This window comes from Molossus molossus, unplaced genomic scaffold (assembly GCF_014108415.1).
Source record: "Molossus molossus isolate mMolMol1 unplaced genomic scaffold, mMolMol1.p scaffold_m16_p_15, whole genome shotgun sequence".
Lineage (NCBI taxonomy): Eukaryota > Metazoa > Chordata > Mammalia > Chiroptera > Molossidae > Molossus > Molossus molossus.
Window position 1 is genome coordinate 29,366,881 of NW_023425350.1, and position 19,170 is coordinate 29,386,050.

General features: G+C 40.6%; 1 protein-coding gene across 1 annotated transcript in view; it reads right to left on the minus strand.

Moving 5' to 3' along the window:
• The window catches only part of THADA (THADA armadillo repeat containing), a 323,998-nt gene extending 322,465 nt beyond the window's left edge, over positions 1-1,533 (minus strand). The window contains exon 1 of the mRNA XM_036262631.1: positions 1,327-1,533. The gene's annotated coding sequence lies outside the window, so the exon portion shown is untranslated. The remainder of the gene's footprint in view (positions 1-1,326) is intronic.
• Positions 1,534-19,170: the final 17,637 nt, after the last annotated feature.

Here is a 19,170-nt window from a genome sequence, read left to right on the forward strand (position 1 = left end):
CTACATAATCTGGCCCTGACTTCCTGCATTTCATTTCAAATTAATCTTCTCTTCACCATCTCAGGTGCTCAGCTCTTTCTGATGCTCTTATTCCCATCTAAGGGGCTTTGCCTGTCCTGATACCTCTGCCTGTTAATGCTCATTCCACCAAATGCTTGTAAGGCTGACTCCTTCAGGTCTCTTCTAGAATAACCCCTCCTAAGAGAACTCTTCTGTGACTACTCTATCTAAAATGGCACACTATTCATAGCCCTAGTCAGATAGTTCAGTTGGTTAGAGCATTGTCCGATATACCAAGGTTGCGGGTTTGATCTCCCGCCCGGGCACATACAAGAAGAACCAATGAATGCATAAAGAAAGTGGAACAACAAACATCAATCTCTCTCTCCAAAACTCATTTTTTTAAAAACGTCTAAAAAATTAATTAAATGCCACCAGTCCTACTCATATACACATCATTCCCATTACTTTTTCTTCATAGTATTTACTACTATCTGAAATTACAATGATTTGTTTATTTGTATATTGTTTGTGTTCCCTAAGTAGTAAAGTCCATGAGGGTAGCAACTTCAATCTGGTTTGTCCACTGTTTTAATTCTCAATTCCTAAAACAGCATCTGGTGCATATTAGGTGCTTAGTAAATATTAGGGGAACAAACACATGAATTAACTAGCAAACATTTGTCAGAGATGTTCTACAAGTGATGTGTGCCTTTAACAGCAGAAAGGTGTACTACCTAGTATCTATATGTAAGTGACAAGCTGGTCCCGACACTGATGAACTATGCAAATTAAGATATCAATATAGCAATGGCATGTGAAAAAACACTTACCAGAAAATAGTAATAAAAATGGAAATCATTGTACAAAGTTTCGACAGATAACTGGGGAAGCTATTCCATGGTGAATGGTGAGCAAGTTTGCAGGATTTGATCTTAGAAATTTCGAGACTACACAGAAAAATGCGCGGTACTCATGTGTGCTCAATGGATGCCTAGACATTTATCTTGATGAACCAGGCCTTCCCTATCAGAGAAAACCCCACGCCCACCTTTAAGACATTGCTTAGTGGCCAGAAGATGCTCAGCAAATTATACTCCCCTGGCTGCTTCCCTTTTCAGCGCTACCTCACTCCCATCTACATCTTTCTGGCCGACTCCCACAAACATTCTCTAGGCAATTTTCGAACCAGGTGGAGTCCGTGAAATAAGAGGTGGAAAAAAAAAAAAAAAAGGTTAAAATGCTGTCTCCAAGGAGACCTAAGCGACGGGAAATCTGTTTCACATCATATTCTCGCGATACTAAAGGGGAATTGGTGCGAATCACCTGGCGGCCGCTAACAAATTGGCCGAGCCCAGCGATGGGGAGTCACGCGCAACCGGCAGGTCTGGCAGACAGGACGCCTGAGAACCAAACCTCGTGCCCGTGGGCGTCCAAGAGTCGCGGCCGTCTAGATGAGTCCCGGAAGCTGGTACAGTTCTACGGCGTCTCGGTGGCTTTCAACGTGGTCTTCTGTCGACTACCGGGTCGCGGGGAAGGGAGGGAAGCTGGAGGACCTGTAGGAGACGTCATCGCGAGAATTAAGCTAACGCTCTCCTCCAATCAGGAGTCCGGAAGGTCGTGATGTCACCGGGGAACGGGTGTTAGTGCATTTGGCTGGACTCCGACTTGAAAGCGTGCGCGGTACCTTACCGCCGGGGCTGGGACTGAGCCGGCAGGTTGGAGTCCCGCCCACCTCAGTGCCCTTAGCGCAGCTTAGACGGTGGCCTCCACGCCCCTGAGTGGGTGGGAAACACCTTTTGCTCCACTCAGACACTCCACCCTTCTCCATTCGGCTTGCCCAGCCCAGAAAGCGGGAGAAAACTGCCTCTGGGTTTTGGGAACGAGGCGCCTAACAATTTTTAAGCCGGCAAAAGGGTATAGGGGGTGGGCGGGCTTTGAACGGAAGCCGCAATAAGAATTTTGACGAAAATGAGAAGTTCTGAATGAACTGTATGCCGAAGTGCATTGATTCGTTCAGCAAATAATGAGCGCTACTGTCGGAGCGTTGCCAGACGCTATCCTTGATAGTTACCCACTATTTAGAATATATGTATTATACAGATGGTGCAAACTGTCAGATGGTTCAGACCTTTACAAATAAATAACTAGATGCCGAACGCTACCCTAGGAACTGGGACGGGGAGAAGACCTGAAACAGACTGAAACAAATCACCTGAGAAACATTCCAGTTCCTCAAACCTTTAGTCACATTGATGATCTGAGGTTTTTATCATTACTTTTCTGCATTTTATTTCCTCTCCCCTTGTTTTTCTTTGTAGATTTGCCACATACCTTATTTTGTTTGATTTTGAATTTTATTCATGGAATCATTTTCTCTAGGACTTTGCTTCCTTCAGCATTGCTTTTGGCATTAATCCACATAAAAGCAAGTCTATTTATTTCATTCGCTGTTAGGTAGTATTCAGTTGTTTAATATACCACATTCAGGTATCCCTTCTACTCCTTGGAAATTTGGATTGTTTGCTCTAAGAATGGCGCTGTGAACTTTCTTGTGTATATCAACTGATTAGGTGTGTGCAAAACGTTTTTTACAGCATTGTTTTTGTAATATTTTGATCAGGACTAATAAAGAAATACACTGTATCTTGAACCAAGTATACATAAATATTTGCATATATGTAACTTTTGTTTTGGGAGAGGCAGCAAAATTATGCTTCAGAAAACTGGTTTTTTCTTTGTCAGCAAAGTATTTAGTACACTGTGGGAATTATAATTTCATAAGCCACTAGCATACAAGATAATATTTCTTAATAAGCCAATTAAATAAAAACACACTCCAAATAAATGACAGATTAATCACACTATTGATCCAGGTAAGGGGAAATGAAGGGGGAAAAAACCCAAATTTAATATGAGGTGTACCTTTTTTTTTTTTTTTATCCTCACCCAAGGACATTTTTCCATTTTTTGTTCAGATAGGGAGGGAGGGAGAGAGAGAGAGAGAAACATCGATGTGAGAGAGATACATCGAGTGTTTGCCACCCACACAACCCAACTAGGGCCGGGGACAAACTGCAACCGAGGTACATGCCCTTAGTGGGAACCAAACCCGGGTCTCTCTGGACCGCAGGCCGACGTGGGGGCCAAACCAGCCAGGGCGGTTGTACCTTTTTATATGAGGTAGCACACCAAGAAAGAAGGCAACCAACCAAGAGCTGATCACAAGCTGCCAGGGCAAAAGAACTACAGGTAGGCTAAAGAAAAGCTACCCAAAGATGTGCATGTGGTAATCCTAGGACCTGTGAACATGTTTCTTATTTGGTAAAAGGGACATCACAGATGTGATTAAATTAAGGATCTTAAGATGAGATTATCCTGAAATACCCAGGTGGGCCCCAACGCAAGGGGGGGAATTTGTAGTTTAGGCTGCAGTCCTTGTTTTGGGGTGGATCACTGGGCACGTGGCACAGTCCACGTTTTTAACCAGATTTGAACAGAAGAAGAATGGCCATTTGACCAAAGTAGAAGTGGGTGAAGTGGTAGGTTTCGTGTGTCACATGATCACCGAAGCTCCTCCCCTCGATACAATTCCAGGTGGAGTTGTACTTCTTGTCAAACTTTTTCACTAGTTAGGCGGCAGTTCCTTCTAAGTTGTATTTCTTCAGCACCTGAGTAGGGAGCTGTCTGTACATCCTCGACACATACACACTTTTTTTTTTGTCCTCACCCAAGGATGTTTTTTATTGATTTTTGGGGAGAGAGAGAAATCAATGTGAGAGAGCAATATCAATTGGTTGCTTCCCGTACACTCCCGTACACGCAACCTTATGGTGTATAGGACAACACTCCAGCCAAGTGAACCACCCAGTCAGGGCACATCCACATTTTTTATCACAGTCTTCCAGTCACACGTGGTTCTGGCTGAGCAGGGGCCAGCTGACAGCTATGGTCTCTTAGGATGAGGCTAGTGTGGCTCAGGCCAGGTGGAGGCTGCCCCTGCCACACTAGCCCAGGCGCTGCTAAGCCTGGACCAAACTTTCCTGGTCCTCTTCCTACCACGGACAGTGGTGTGGGAATGGGTGAATTCAAGTAGTGAAGTGACCATTCATTCCATAGCAGTGTGAAAAATTTGTCCAACTCAGGTACTTATTCCTGCTCTCGTAGCAGACAAGAACTGCAGGAGTTGAGGCTTCTTAGAAGAAATAAACCATACTGTCTGTACCCCAGCATGCAGGAAGCCTTTATGCTTTTCCAGGAGGAAGAATAAACTTCAGAGGGCCTTAGGCTGGAGTGTATGTATATCAAGATATTCTTAGCGACCATCATTCACACTCGTCCCTTAGGCAAAGTTCCTACACCTACAGGACTCCATCCCTGCCCCCTACACCCAGAACTGGCCTGGACTAGGGAGGAACACATGTGACCACCCAGCCCCAGTGATTTTCATTTACTCCTCACAACAGACCTGTGAATCATGTAGGACTGAGATTCTCATTTTACTGATGAAACGTGCAAATGGAACAAACGGCCAGTGTGCAGATGTTCTGATGCTGTGTCCAGAGTTCTTTCCAATATATTCCAAACTCTCCTTTTTATATGTAAATGAGGACAAGTGTGTGGTGACGCTTTCCTGCAAAATGAAACAATGCTATAATTACAAGAGTTTGGGGATTAATGGTACTAAATGGGTTTTTTGGTTTGTTTTGTTTTTCTTTTATCCTCACCTGAGGACATTTTTCCATTTTTTTTGTTGTTCTGATAGAGTGGGAGGGAGGGAAAGGAAGAGAGAGAGAAAGAGAGAAACATCCACGTGAAAGGGACACATTTAGTGGCTGCCACCCACAGGACCCAACCAGGGCCGGGAATTAATGGTACTAAATGGGTTTAATGTTAAATCCTGAGGTTGGTGACCTAGGGTCAGAGAGTGACTTTCCAAGTGTCACCTCTGCCATCTGGTGGTCAAGTGACAATATAACTAAAATAACTGGGTACTGATACTGTCATCGTACAGAGGTTGCGCATGGCCCCAAGGCAGGGTGAGTGATTTGAGTGTGGGCTCTGACTTGTAGGGCTTGAGATGACAAAATAAAATGTTAAATATACAAATAAAGTTCAGAGGTTTTTCACAATTCTTTCTGCTCAGGGTGAGTTTACAATAGAAGAGCCTCTTCATCCACTTATTCAACAAATATATATTAAACATTGTCGTAAATTGGTTCCCCAGGAAACAGATTCTAGGCAGAGATTTGTGCAAAGGAGGGTTACTGGGAGTACTCTTGAAAACAACCCTTGTAAGGGCTTGAGGGAAACAACTGGTTAGAAAGGGTAGAGCTGGAATGAATTGCCACAGAGGTTTTAGCCAATCTTACTGGGAGCTCTGGCATTGGCTTGGCAAAGGACAGAGCCTCTGTCCTGCATCAGCCAATTACAGTATTGGATCAGACAGTGAGCTGTAGCAGCTGACACTAAGAGCATCTGGGGGAGTGAGTGCCTTGGTCCTAAAGGGGACCTGGGCAACACATCACAGCATCCATTGCAGACCCCTGCTATGTTTTGGGCCCTGTGCCATAGTCTCAGGATACAATATTGAACAAAACAGCATCTCTATCTTCAAAGTTATCCAGGAGTGCAGACTTAAAGAATCAACAAACCAACAAATGTTTAAAAAAACAGGAAACCGAGAGTTATAGCTAAAATGTGTGTTTCATAAGCTTAAACAACAAAGAAAAATCCATGCCTTTTATTGATGGCAATTAAGAAGGTTGAAAATATTTAGAGTGAAAAATGAGTTCACTCTCTGTAAACTGGAAAAAGAAGAAAAAGCCATCCAGAAACAGTTCTAGGGAAACTTGCCTGTGGAATGTAGCCAAAGCAGTAGGGGATTACTCTGGTGTTCATCTGAAATGGACTGTGGATCCCTTCGGCTCTACCCAAGAGTAGGTGATGGGCTTTCCCTCTATCCTGGGGCCTACAAGTGTTCTCAGCTTGGAATGGAGGGCTGCCTAAAGACAGGGGCATACTGGATGCTGGTCTTCAGTTTTCCCCAGACATAGCACCTGGTGCAATCAGGAAGCTCCTTGGTGCCTGGTGAGGTGGTACAGGGTGGTCTTGATGCTGATTCTGCTCCTGTCCGTTTGGTGCCCACAACCCAATCCCCTTGTCCCAGCCATTTCCTCTTCTACATCCGCTTGACTCTCCTCTTTCTCCACCCATGGAGTCCTTTTTTCATCTTAGAGAAAAGTACTTGGACTTGCCTATTATCCCAGCCTGCTACTTATAACATGACAATGAACTCTATACCTTGAGCCTTTAGGGTTTAAATATTGAAATGCACAACACTTTCTCAGCCATGAATTTCAGAAAAGTCATGTGGGACTTAAAAAGGCCCAAATTGCCCTCTTTGTCCCTGGTTTAGTTGTGGTGTCCATTCTCTGAGGCAGGAGAGATGGAATCTTGCTAGAGGTTTGGGTGGGTCAGAGGACCACAGTGGTACCTGTTGACAGTTCTAAAATTCCTTCAGAGCTTCAAATGCTGGCCTTCAAACAAACATCTCCATTTGGATGTCCTACTTCAAACTCCTGTCTCTTTTTGCCTTGCTCTACCTAACTAGAGTTTCCTTCTGAGTTCTCCATCCCAGCATGTGATCTGAGCAGGCAAAAACTCTGAGAGTCTTTCTTTCTCTCAAACTCCACTTCCTCCCAGATGACTAATCATCAAGTTCAAGACAGTCCCATATTTGCTGTCCCTACCCCAATTCAAGACACTGCTAACAACCTCCTGACTTGTCCCTGTAGAGCAGTTTCTTATCCTCAGCACTACTGACATTTTGGACCTTAGATAATTCCTTATTATAGGGGCCGACCTGTGCTTTGAAGGATATTTAGCAGCATTCCTGGGCACTACCCACTAGATGTCAGTAGCACTCCTTAGTCATGACAGTAAAAAAATGTCTCCAGACCTGTACTGTGTTGAGACATACTGAGACCTGAGGCAGAAAGAAAAATGTATGCCCTATATACATTTATCAAAATGTTCTTTCATATTTTGAACCAAGTGTAAAAGTTAATGAAAGTTACATAGCAACAACAACAAAAAACAAATTCATCCATGCTGATATAAAACTTGAAGGGGGAAAAAAAAGACAATGATAGGCCATACCAGAGAAACTTTGCAGAGCCTAGTACAAAATGAAAATACAGGGTCCGTTCTTCAAAATTATAAAGAATTTCAAAACAGGAGAGTGTTAAATCAAGTGTGGTGTCCTTCTAAGCATGAGGTCCTTCTGAATGGAGACCCTGTTTGACTGCATGAGTCTCACACCCATGAAGCTAGCCCTGAACCCCATTTACACAGTCTGCCTGATGGGAAATGTGACAGCTGTGTGGGCCTTGGGAACCTTAAGCTGATTGGAAACAACTGTTTCCGTTACGAAATAACAGAGTCCTAGAACAAATAATGCTGTGCATTTTTGGCATTAACTTTGATTTTTAAAAATCTTGTATTAAACATGATTTATCTTGATTACTGAGGACTTTAGCACCCTCTTAAGTTTTGCACCCGAGGTGGGTTCCTCCCAAATCTGAGCCCCACTTCAGCCTTTGTCCAATGTCCCCTGCTGATTTAGAACAGTGGTTCTAAATCACATGATGCTCTAGTACTATGGGACTGGGTGACTCTTAAACATCCTTTAACACTCAAATCAACTGTCATTATCTCTAGAAACCTTTCTTAATCCTCTAGATTGAGCTAAGTGCCTTTTCTTTGTCCTCCTATTGCACATTGAGTATACCTCTCTGTTAGAGTTTAACTTTGTATTGAAATGATCTGTTTTATGAATGTCTCCCCCATCAGATAGCAGGATCCTGAAGGGCTAGGATTATCTGAATTCCTCTAGTCCTTCTAACAAGTGCTCCAATAACATCTAATAAACTAAGCTGAATTGACCTCAATGTTATTCTGTTATACTAGAGTAAAAACACAGAAAAGGAATACAACCTCAAGTGACAGTTATATGTGCTGGTGCACAGCTGAGTCTCAACAAGAGTCTTGAGGTTTAAGGGTCTGGCAGACAGTTCTAATTGTTCATAAGAATCTAATGCTTTTTTAATGCAGAATTAACCCTTAATGTGTTACTGGTGACCTTTAGATACTATCAATAGCAATAGTTTGTAAGCTATGAAAGAAAACAGCTAGAAAAGAAAAATGTGAAACACTAGTTAGAAATAGTAAGAAATGCAGTCAGAGAGAAAAAGCAACAGTGGAATAGAATGATCTGGAATGACACAGGAAAAGAGCACAGGAGGAAAATTCTTAAATTCAGAAGAAAAGTGTATTTTTCCACTAAAAGATAATTTTTGTAATGTTAAAATTCTTCAGTAATATCTATTACATTGGAAACATTTCAAGAAATTGATTGGCTTCGTTGCTGTAAAATAGGTTTGAAGAATCATTTTGTAATAGAAAAGAATAACACTATACTTCAAAGTACAGAGCTACCATATGAATCTGTTTAAGTGAAATTTATTTGGATAGTTGGCTTCTGATGTCATGGAAAAGATGAAATTCACAAAAGAGAGCATGCGCTGCAATCTGCCATGGGAAATGCTGGATGTCTTTTAGGACAAAGCAAACCAAAATTCTAACCTAAAAGTGTTAGCCATCAGACTTAAAGAAAGGAAGCTACATGGCAGTGCTTTAAATCCCAATGTATTTGAGAAGAAAATGCATTTGTAGCAAGTTTCCAAGATACTGATTTCCATCATCCATCTTTGATGTTTTCCACACCTTTTTAAGTACACACATTCTTGTTAGGGAAATTTGAATGTAACCTACCTCATTTGAAATTGTGACTGTACGTTTATGGAGTAAGACTTCAGTAACTACAGAAGTCCTTTTTTAAGGAAAGACTTCCTGCCCAGGCTGCTTGGAATTCAGTGACTAGTCTTCAGCTGTCACTGTCAGGGTTTCCCTAAACTGTTGCCATGCCCAAGCACACACCCTTCCATCCAAGTGCTGATAAACTGATGGCATTCTTGGTATGGACTCCCCATGGCATTTCCTGGGGCTTTGGGGAGCCCAAATCACAGTTCTCTCTCCAATGTACATCCTACCCATCAAACAGGATGTTGACCCCTAATAAATATCATGCATTCCCCATCTCAGTTTCTGCTTTAACAGAAAAAAAAAAAATTGGAGACAAATATTAATGAGTTCATGAAATAAGACACATTTGTGGTTCTTCACCTCCTTTACTAATCAATTAAGAGCTAGATGGATAGAAGGATGGATGATAGATGAATGAATAGATAAAGTAGATATAACTATGTGTCTATATTAATAACTTTTATTTATTTTCTTCCTTTTTATTTATTGATTTTAGAGAGAGAGAGGAAGGGGGGAGAGAGAGAGAGAAACATTGATCTGCTGTTCCACCCATTCATGTATTCATTGGTTGATTCTTGTATGTGCCCTAACTGGAGATCAAACCCAAAACCTTGGCACATTAGGCCAATGCTTTAACCAACTGAGCTACCCGGTTAGGGCTATAATAATTTTTACTCTGTAGTTTGTTCTTCTCTTGATGTAGGAGAGTTTTGGGATTTTCTAGTTGTCATCACCTTCTCCAAATAATAGAATCAGGAAATTCCATTCAGAAGCAGAACTAATTATTCACTTTTTCATTCAACATTTAGTAAGTGCATACTCTACACCATGCCCTTGGGTTCCTAGTGCCAAAGGATATAAAGAGTATGAGAGAGTTTCTTTCTGAAAGATTTCCATCTAGTGTTGAAGAAAAACATTGCTGAGGGCTACAACGGAGGAAATACTGATTATATGATGGGACAAAGAAGGAAGTGATTACTTTGGTTTATGTGAGGCAGGAGAAGCCACATAGCAAAAGGCTTTTCAGGATGTGGAGTTGATTAAATGGTAAACAGGGTGGCATTCCAACCATTCCCAGCAGAGGGAACAACACATGCAAAGACTTGAACACATGAAACAAATCAGCACCTTTGAGGAGGGTAAGTCTTTAGGTCTGGTTACATCCTTTCTTTCTGCTCAGCCATTCCACAGACCAGTCTCTGCATGAAACACTCTTGACTCTTCTAATTTTTCAGCTAGATTAACTCCTTGTCCTCTTTGTTAGGACATTACTTCCTCCAGGAAGTCTTTCTTGATTCCAAGACTGGGCTGGATGAATCTAGTGTACAGTCCTAATCCTACAGTCTCTGATACTTCTGCCCGTCACAGCATTTAATACCCCATGCTTTAATTGCCAGTTTATTTGTCACTTTCCCTCTGACTGGACTGTAACCTCCTTGAAAGCAGAGGTTAGTCACTGTTCATCACCAGATCTCCACATAGTGCCTCAAAGATAAAAGGTACTATTTTTTGAGTGAATAAATGAATGCTGTTAAGCGCATTGGAATTAGGAAGATATATTTTATGTTATTTATTTATTTATTTTTATCCTCACCCAAGGATATTTTTTCTATTTATCTTCAAATAGAGTGGGAGGTGGAGAGAAAGGGAGAGAGAGAGAGAAACAGCAACGAAAGAGGGACACATCAACTAGTTGCCTCCCACACAGATCCCAACCAAGGCCGGGGACTGAACTGCAACCAAGGCACATGCCCTTGGCCGGAATCGAACCTGCACCTCATTGGTCTGTGGGCCGACGCTGTATGGCTGAGCCAAACTGGCCAGGGCATATGTTATTTATTTAATAAACACTTATTCAGTGCCCATTATGTGCTAGATGTCGTAGACACTGGAAATAACAGGAATGAACAGAACAAAGAACTTCATGGAGCCTACATTACAGTGGTAAAAAGACAGGCAATAGACAAACTGCTACAAAGAAAGATCAAGCAGCATAGGGGAGGAGAAGCTTCTTATTTCATATAGGGTGGTCAGGGAAGACCTCCCTCATAAGGTTAGATATGAGCAAAGTCCGGAAGGGAATGAGCTATAAATATATGGCAAATAGGATATACAATGGAAATATCATCAATAATATTTCTGGAATTATCCCACTAATGTTGATTCTATATCACAGCTAATTTCTCTCAGCTATGTGGGTCATGTCCCAAAGGATTTTTTAAGCTCTCACTTTTATTGGGGCTGTCTCTACGTAGTAAGCAAAACATCTCAAGGTTCTTTGTTTCACAGTCCATTTATAAGGGTTCTTGTTGTGGTCAGGAAATCTCTTTATTTCTGAAGTATTTTGAAACCATAGACTAACCTGAAAAATACATAATATTAGCACAAATATTCTCTTTTGTTGGCTGGCAGGTGTGGGCAAGAGCAATTAATATGGCCACCTGAACTCACTAAATTTCTGTGAGAAGTAAGCTGAAAAGTGATGAGCACTTTCTGCCAGTAGAGGAGTCTATATAGCTTTGGAACCATTAAATATAGTGGAGACGTTAAAACAAAATCAACTGATGTTTTTATAAGCTTTACTGTTGTTGTCACACCTTCAGACAGGGTGGCTGTGTTTTGTCTACTCAATGAAATGCTGAATAAGCAATAGCCCTCTAAAGGTTACTATGTATTTGAATTAATACTACGGTACTGCTAGTGCTAGTGTTTATTCAGACTTTTTATGAACAAAAAGGGAAATTTGAATTGTGAATCTAGAACTCTGGAAAACACGTTTTGATAGATAGCTATTGTACCAGGCTTTGTGCTTATACATAAGCATGTTTCTTTTTTTAAACTTGAAAAACACAATCATGGGAAGATACTTGTATTTAAGAAAGATAGTTTACTTAAGTATGACTTGCCTAAGAAGATAAACTCTATTTATTGTCAGACACTTTTTGTTTGTTTGTTTTTTAATTCTAAGTTTGTTAAACAAAAGAACTCTCATACTTAAATTACTTAAAATTTAAAAAGTTTTGGACAAACCTAATGATTCTAATTTTTCTTTCTTGTATGGGGTGATGAAGCAACTCTTTGTATTACCTATTACTCATTTTAGGAAACTGAAAGATAGTTCAGGCATCTTAACAGTTTTAATATTCTGAATTTGAGGACTGAAATTGGGAAAGGCAACATCAAGAATGATTAAAAGAGACAGATTCATAAATATCTAAAGACAGAACGTTCAGCAAAGTTGTAAAAACACAGCAATAAGCAACAATGGTTGCTAGAAATTTAACTTTTTTCAAAAGTAAGGACTCTTAAAAGTGATTTAAGATTATGTCAAGAAACGCCAGGAATTAGCTGAATAATTTTTAACTCTACCAATCTGGACATAAAATAACTAATTCATTTAATAGGAAAAAAGATCCAAATTCTAATTTTACTCCTTTTGTATATTGTCCATGTAACAATTTACAGTAAAGGACTTATTGATATAGCCGTATATGTATTCATTCCTGCATACATATACAAGTATACAAACATACAAGTAGGTATTGATTTGAAGCCTTAAATTATAGTTTTAAAATGTAAATAACTTAGTAATAAATAAAACAATGTATGTATCAGTAAATTTACCATCTGAATAAACTGTAATTTTCTTATAAAAAAAACAGAAAATTGTATGCTTTACCACTGTGTATATATATTTGTATTTTAAAAATATTGTATCTAGTGTAATTAAACATTATATTAATCACCATATTTAACCAAAGTAATAAACTTTTCTTCAGACACAAAAGGAAACTAGATAATTAAAAACCAAAATCTGTTTACCTATTTTTTTCTCCTTCAGCCCCTACTTTATACAATTTTAACAAATTTGAGGAAGCAAAAATAATTAACTAAATTGTGTGTGGGGTGTGTGTGTGTGTAGACTATTGAAATGTATTGCATGCTTTGTTCATCTATTGTCAATTTCAACAACAAGGGGTAACTTAAAATTATGTTTAGTGACCAAGGTTTTGTATGTTTCTTTTTTTAGAAACTGTCTATCTATCCAAAGATTATTTATTAATTAATTTAATCATTTGTCTAAACTTTTAAAGTTAAAGATGTGGAAATTACTATAATTTAGCTGACACATCAAATCCTTGTGATTTGTAGCATTGTAAGAATTGCATAAAATTAAACCCTTTGAACAGACATTCATTACCATCACATTTAGTTGAATACAATTTTATACATATAATTTTTTACTTAAAGCAAGTTATGAAAACAGTGGTAATTTATTTAATTCTTAAAACCAATGTAGGAAATTTTAGAAGTTTGAGTCAAGAAATTTAACCCTGGTCCTGATAAGCCAAACTATTGTGCTGACATTATTTTATATGGTATACTAATTTTTCAAGACTCTCAATCATGACAAAAATTCTTTTATCTTAAAATTAAAGGCTTTTCTTCTTACCTCATAGCTGTTATGCAGGCTGTTATGTAAATATACATTTTAGTGTCAACAAGAAGAAACACAGTTTAATAACGTTTTTCTTTCTTGTACCTATTTGACTGCTTATCTGGACTATATTCCTAGAGTGAGCATATTACAACTGCATGCTTCTTTAAAATTGATTAATCTTTAAAGTTTTCCAAGGAAAGGAAAAGAAACAGCAAAAATGTGAGGGAGCCAGCTTCAGACAAATATAAAATTGTTTTTGTAAAAAGCTAATTATGTTCTCTCATCAAGGAGTGGAGAGAAAATATAAATATAGAAAAGTACACTTTACATATATACACACAAAAGAGAATGACATGCAGTTGGTTTTGACATAACTTGAATCCTTGACAATTTTATCAAGCCATCAATTAAAGTGTCAGGTTTCATTAATCCCTAAAGTACAAAAACCAAGGAGGGGATGTTTCTTAGGATAAACAAAATTTCCTTTCTTTCTTGACAAACAAGACAGTCTCCTTAAGAAATCTTCTTCTTCTTCTTTTAAATCTGAGGCATTTCTTGGATAAACAACCTAGTTCATGTCAAAATTTCCCCAAAGTGGCCACTGATTTCCAAATGGTACCTGGTGAAATTGTGCCAGTCTGAAAAATGAGTGTACAAGTTAGCATATAAAGAGGAAACATAGCCCTGGCCGGTTTGGCTCAGAGGTTAGAGCGTCGGCCTCCGGTCCAGAGAGACCGGGGTTCGGTTCCCGCTAAGGGCACGAACCTCGGTTGCAGTTTGTCCCCGGCCCTGGTTGGGTCGTGTGGGTGGCAGCCACTCTATGTGTCCCTTCATGTCGATGTTTCTCTCTCTCTCTTTCTCTCTCCCACTCTATCTGAACAAAAAATGGAAAAATGTCCTCAGATGAGGATAGGAAAAAAAAAAAAGAGGAAACATGAAGGCAGTAGGTGTTTAGCCTGGAATAGGTGCAGTTTTATATTGAGAAAACCCTTGAGAACACAGTGGTCTGTTAAAATGGCGCTTGGTTGACTTTATGTCTCCAGAGGTTGGCCAAAGACCAGTCATCACTAATCCAGACCTAAACAGAATCTCCCGATTTGGTGCAGATGAAATTAAACAGAGCAGTTCTCAGGAAACAATGAAAAGACTGAGAGAGAAGTTCTTATAAGATTTGTGAAAGTGACTCAAGGTAAAGTTCATTCAAACTTTTCAAGCTGTTCTGTGGAGACCTTTGAACTCCTTAGCCCTGGAAGCTTGCTCAAAGATGAACTTATTAGACCTCCTCTCCCTACAAATAGGAAATTGTTTTTATACAAAGCTATTTATGTTCCCTCCGCAAGAACAAGGAAGAAAGTTTAGATCCTCTCCCTGCAGAGTTTTCCTCTAGCAGACAAACAACACTAAAAACACTTGTCAAGCAGAAGCAGGTGTTGGTTAGAAAGTAATTTTGCCAAAGAATAATACAAAACTGGTCAGGTTTAAAAAAAAAAATTCCAAGGGAACTTCTTCATAGGAAAACAAAATGAACCAGACAATAAAGACTTTGGTGAAATATCGGAGCTCAATTTAGCACGTGCAGGTAGAGACACAGGGTTCTCAGATGTGCACAGGATCCCTGAGTTGTGGGTCCTGTCCAAGGCAGTCAGGGTTTCAGCTGTGTCTGGATGGAACATCTATTTCTGTCACTTTCCACCGGGAACACACTTGTAGTTGCACAAGTCAGGTTTATTGCTTATTGCAGCTGAGATGAACACACACTGGGGAACCATGAGGTCTCAGTAAGGGGGTACAAAAGGATGTGGGTTTTAATAAAGTGCATGCAGCAAAGTAGGTAATGTGAATATGGGTCAAGTCTACGTGGATTTTCTATGTACTATTCTTATTCTTGCAACTTTTCTTTGTGATTATTTCTAAAAGAAAAATTTAAAGAAAATAATCTAATTAAGCTTCATTAAGGTGGGGTAAAAGTAGGTTTACAGTTGTGAATATGAGAAACAGTTTATTCTTGTATTATTATTAATTATTATATTATTTTTCATATGAACAACTGTAAATCTACTCTTGCCCCACCCTGTACATATACATACTGAAAGTTAAAGTTAACCAGATGTCAACTGGGCCCTCTCAATTCCATGAGATCTAAACGAGTTTAGCACAATCTCTTCTCTGTGTGGCCCAACCGAATACCGTAGCTGGGGAAGAATTAAGGCACCCCTAAGATTTATGTGATTTCTCTGGGTGCTAATGTCCTGTGGTCACCTTTGCCTCTGGGCTCTTGTTATTCTGTTTGTTTCCGCCCTAAGTGTCAACTCGAATGTGAAAGGTGGTCCCATCAGCTTACTCACACAAAGCATTTGAGTGTTGCAGACATGTAGAAGATTTGGGTGTCCTGGGAAGGAGCCACACCATGCACCACAGAGCAGACAGCCTAAAATTACACTTTAGACTTCCAGTTCTTAAAAAGGCTTTGGCCTTGACTCATATGGCTCAGATGGTTGGGCACCATCCTATGCACCAAAAGATTGCTGGATTGATTTCTGGTCAGGGCACACGCCCAAGTTGCAGGATCCCCAGTGAGGGGCATGCAGGAGGCAATCAATCGATGTTTTGCTTCTCCCTCTCCCTTCCTCTCTCTCTCTCTCTCAAAGACAGTAAAAAATCTTAAAAAAAAAAAAAAAAATTCTGCCCGGCTAGTGTGGCTCAGTGGATTGAACGTCGTCTCATGGACTGAGAGGTCCCGGTTTGATTCCCGGTCAGGGCACATGCCTGGGTTGCAGGCAAGATCCCCAGTAGGGGGCATTCAGGAGGCAGCAATCAATGTTTCTCTCTTACATCAATGTTTCTATCTCTGTCCCTTCCGCTCTCTTTAAAAAAAAATCTATAAAAGCATATTGAAAAAAAATCCTTTGGCCACACCACGCCTTAGGATTTCTCATTGCTGCTTCACCCCGTGCCATGCCAGCTCTCTGCCATCCTGCTGTCTTCCTCTGCTTTATTGGTTCCTCTCTTCTCTCTCTCTCTCAGAAATAAACCAAATTCTTTTCATTTTCTTCTCGGTAGCTTAAACATTCTTTTATTCCGTGGGTCCCTGCTCTCTCAAGCAGTTCTTTAAATGACTCATCCTAAGATTATAAAAATTTCACTACCCAGAACCCCCTTCCCAGGACTTGGTGCCCAGCTACGGAGATGGACAGGAGACAGCCTTCAGCTGTCAGTTCTTTCAAAGTTTGCCTCAGTTACAGAGAACCTTGCTCAAGGTCATGCCCAGCTCTCAATGGCAACTGTTAGAATTGGATTGTCAACTGATACTAGCCTTTGCAGTGGGGCAAGATGGCTCAGTCTCTCACATGAACACCATCCTCATTCATTCATTCATTCATTCATTCATTCATTCATTCATAGGCAGGCTACTGCCTCCTGTGCTGGGCTTGGCTCAAGCAGTTTGCCCCACTCCCACCTCAAAAAATGAAGTAACAATCCTTCTGATTAACCAAATCTTTCCCCAGTTCAAGCCCTGCCTTCTCCTATTTTGTGCTCATTACCATCCTGTTGACCTCCACTTTCTCCAAAGTCTTTTAAAGATACCATTTCACTTTACAGTTTTTACACAGCATATAATAATGTCCTTATAATGTGTCTTTTCTGTTTTCTTTTTCAATTTTTTTTTTCTTTATTGATTTTAGAGAGGAAGGGAGAGGGAGAGAGAGGTAGAAATATTGATGAGAGAGAACATCGATTGGCCGCCTCCTGCATACCCCCTACTGGGGATCAGGCCCACAACCTGGGCATGTAGCCTGACCAGGAATCGAACCTGTAATCTCTTGGTGCATGGGTTGACACTCCACCATTGAGCCACACCGGCCGGGCTAATGTGTCTTTTCTTTAATTGTCAGTGTCAGGGGACCTTGTGGTCAGTTTGGCTGTGTTTTTTGTTTCTTTACTTCTTGCTTACGCTGTCCTTCTATGCAATATAAAAAGAACGAGGGAAGATTTTTAGTTATTAGCTGTAATAAGGATCTGTACCAAATGGCTTCCTGGTGTGTAGGTACTTACTAACCCCAAACACAATAAATCATCCGTTCACATTTGATGCTTTTGTTATTACTGTCTGGGTCACTGATTTCCTGCATGACTTTCATGTATAGTGTCTTTTTTTTTTTTTTAACTTCATGTGTCCTGACCAAGCCATTGCTGACTATTCCTCAATCTGCTTCATTTGTTCTTCTCCTCTTTTCATTTGTCTTAAAATAAGTGATCCACAAAGCTCTACACCCCCTCTTTTCTTTTTCGTCTATACACACTTGTTCTCTTTCTATGGTCATTACCAACACCCATTAAACTCTCACCTTCATCAGGCTTGGGCTCTGCCTGGCCCCACCTACAAGCTGCTACCCACCCCCATATGTGATAGTGAGGGCCCAGCTCACCTGCTAAGGCGAGTTTAGGTTGAAGAGATTTCTCTCTTCATTGCAGAAAGATTGAGCAGATCATTACACCCTGGGCACTGGCGACACACCAGGCAGGTCATCTCACTGATCTGTCCCTGATAGGAGGGCTGGGTTGTTTGTGCCCAGAGTTTGCTGCTCTCCTGGGTGGCAGGTAAACATCTTGGTGTGCCCAAGCCTATACCCTTGGCTTGTCTCCCAGTCAGTTGGTGAGAGTTTGTTCCTACCAGCCTATTTCTTTCTCCCAATCTTCTTCACCCTATCTTTGATATATTTCCCCCAGGTTCTGGGGCTTCTACTTTCTGAACTGGGATTTCCACTCTCTGCTCCAGAAGCCACATACTCATTCTAGTGGGGTCAATGTTTCCTCCTCCTCTGTTTCTTTTTGGGTTTTATGTGCAATTGGATTTAAGAGCTAGACACTTCTTTCCTAGTATTTACCCAGCTCCATTATCCTTGTTCCTCTAACCTTTCTGTCCTTGCTCCCAGTATATCAAGTGGCTTTGTGGTCGACAATAATTCTTCAGTTCACAAGAATTTCTCCACTATGCAGATTCCCTTGAAATATATACCCAAACCCAGACCTCTCCGCCCAATTCAGCCTGACTAATTTTCTGCTGGCTCTCTCCTCCTGGATATTTCACCGGTGTCTCAGGTTGGGTTTAGCACGTCCAAGCCAGATCTCATTCTTATTCCCGTTAGCTAATTCCTCCTTCTCCTTGCTTTTCTACTTCAGCTTATGGCATCATCATTTCCAAGTCACACAAAGCTTCCCAGAACCTCATGTTCTCTCCTTACAATTAGTTATTAGACCTTGTAGATTTTTATTGGAAGAGGTTAAACTACAGCATAGAGAAGAGATTATTGGGAAGCCAGAATTCCCAGTTCTACTACTTAATATCTATGCAACCTTGGGACAGCTACTTAACCCCTATGTGCCTCAGTTGCCCCATCTGTCAGATAGGAATAATAATTGCACCTACATCACAGGGCTGTCATGCGATTAGATATGCTAAAGCACTCGGAACAGTGCCACCAGTTTTGGTGCATGGGCTGACAAAAAACCACTGAGCCACACTGGCCAAGCAGTGCCACCAGTTTTGTATCTATTCCACCCAGAGTCTCTTAATTCCCACCATGACCCCCATTCCATTTTCACCATGAGCATCCTAGTTCAGATCTTCATCGAACTACTTCCTTAGCCTCCAAACTGTTCTTCCCTCTCCTAGCTAGTCTCTCCACCATGCTAGATAGAGCTTCCTTAAGCACAGCTTTGGCCACCCATCGCTTCTGTCCATCACCACCAGCTGCCACCATCTCTCACCAGGAAGACTGAAATAGTTTTCCAACTGTTCACACAGAAGCCACTCTTGCTCTTTTCTAATCCACTCTACCCTC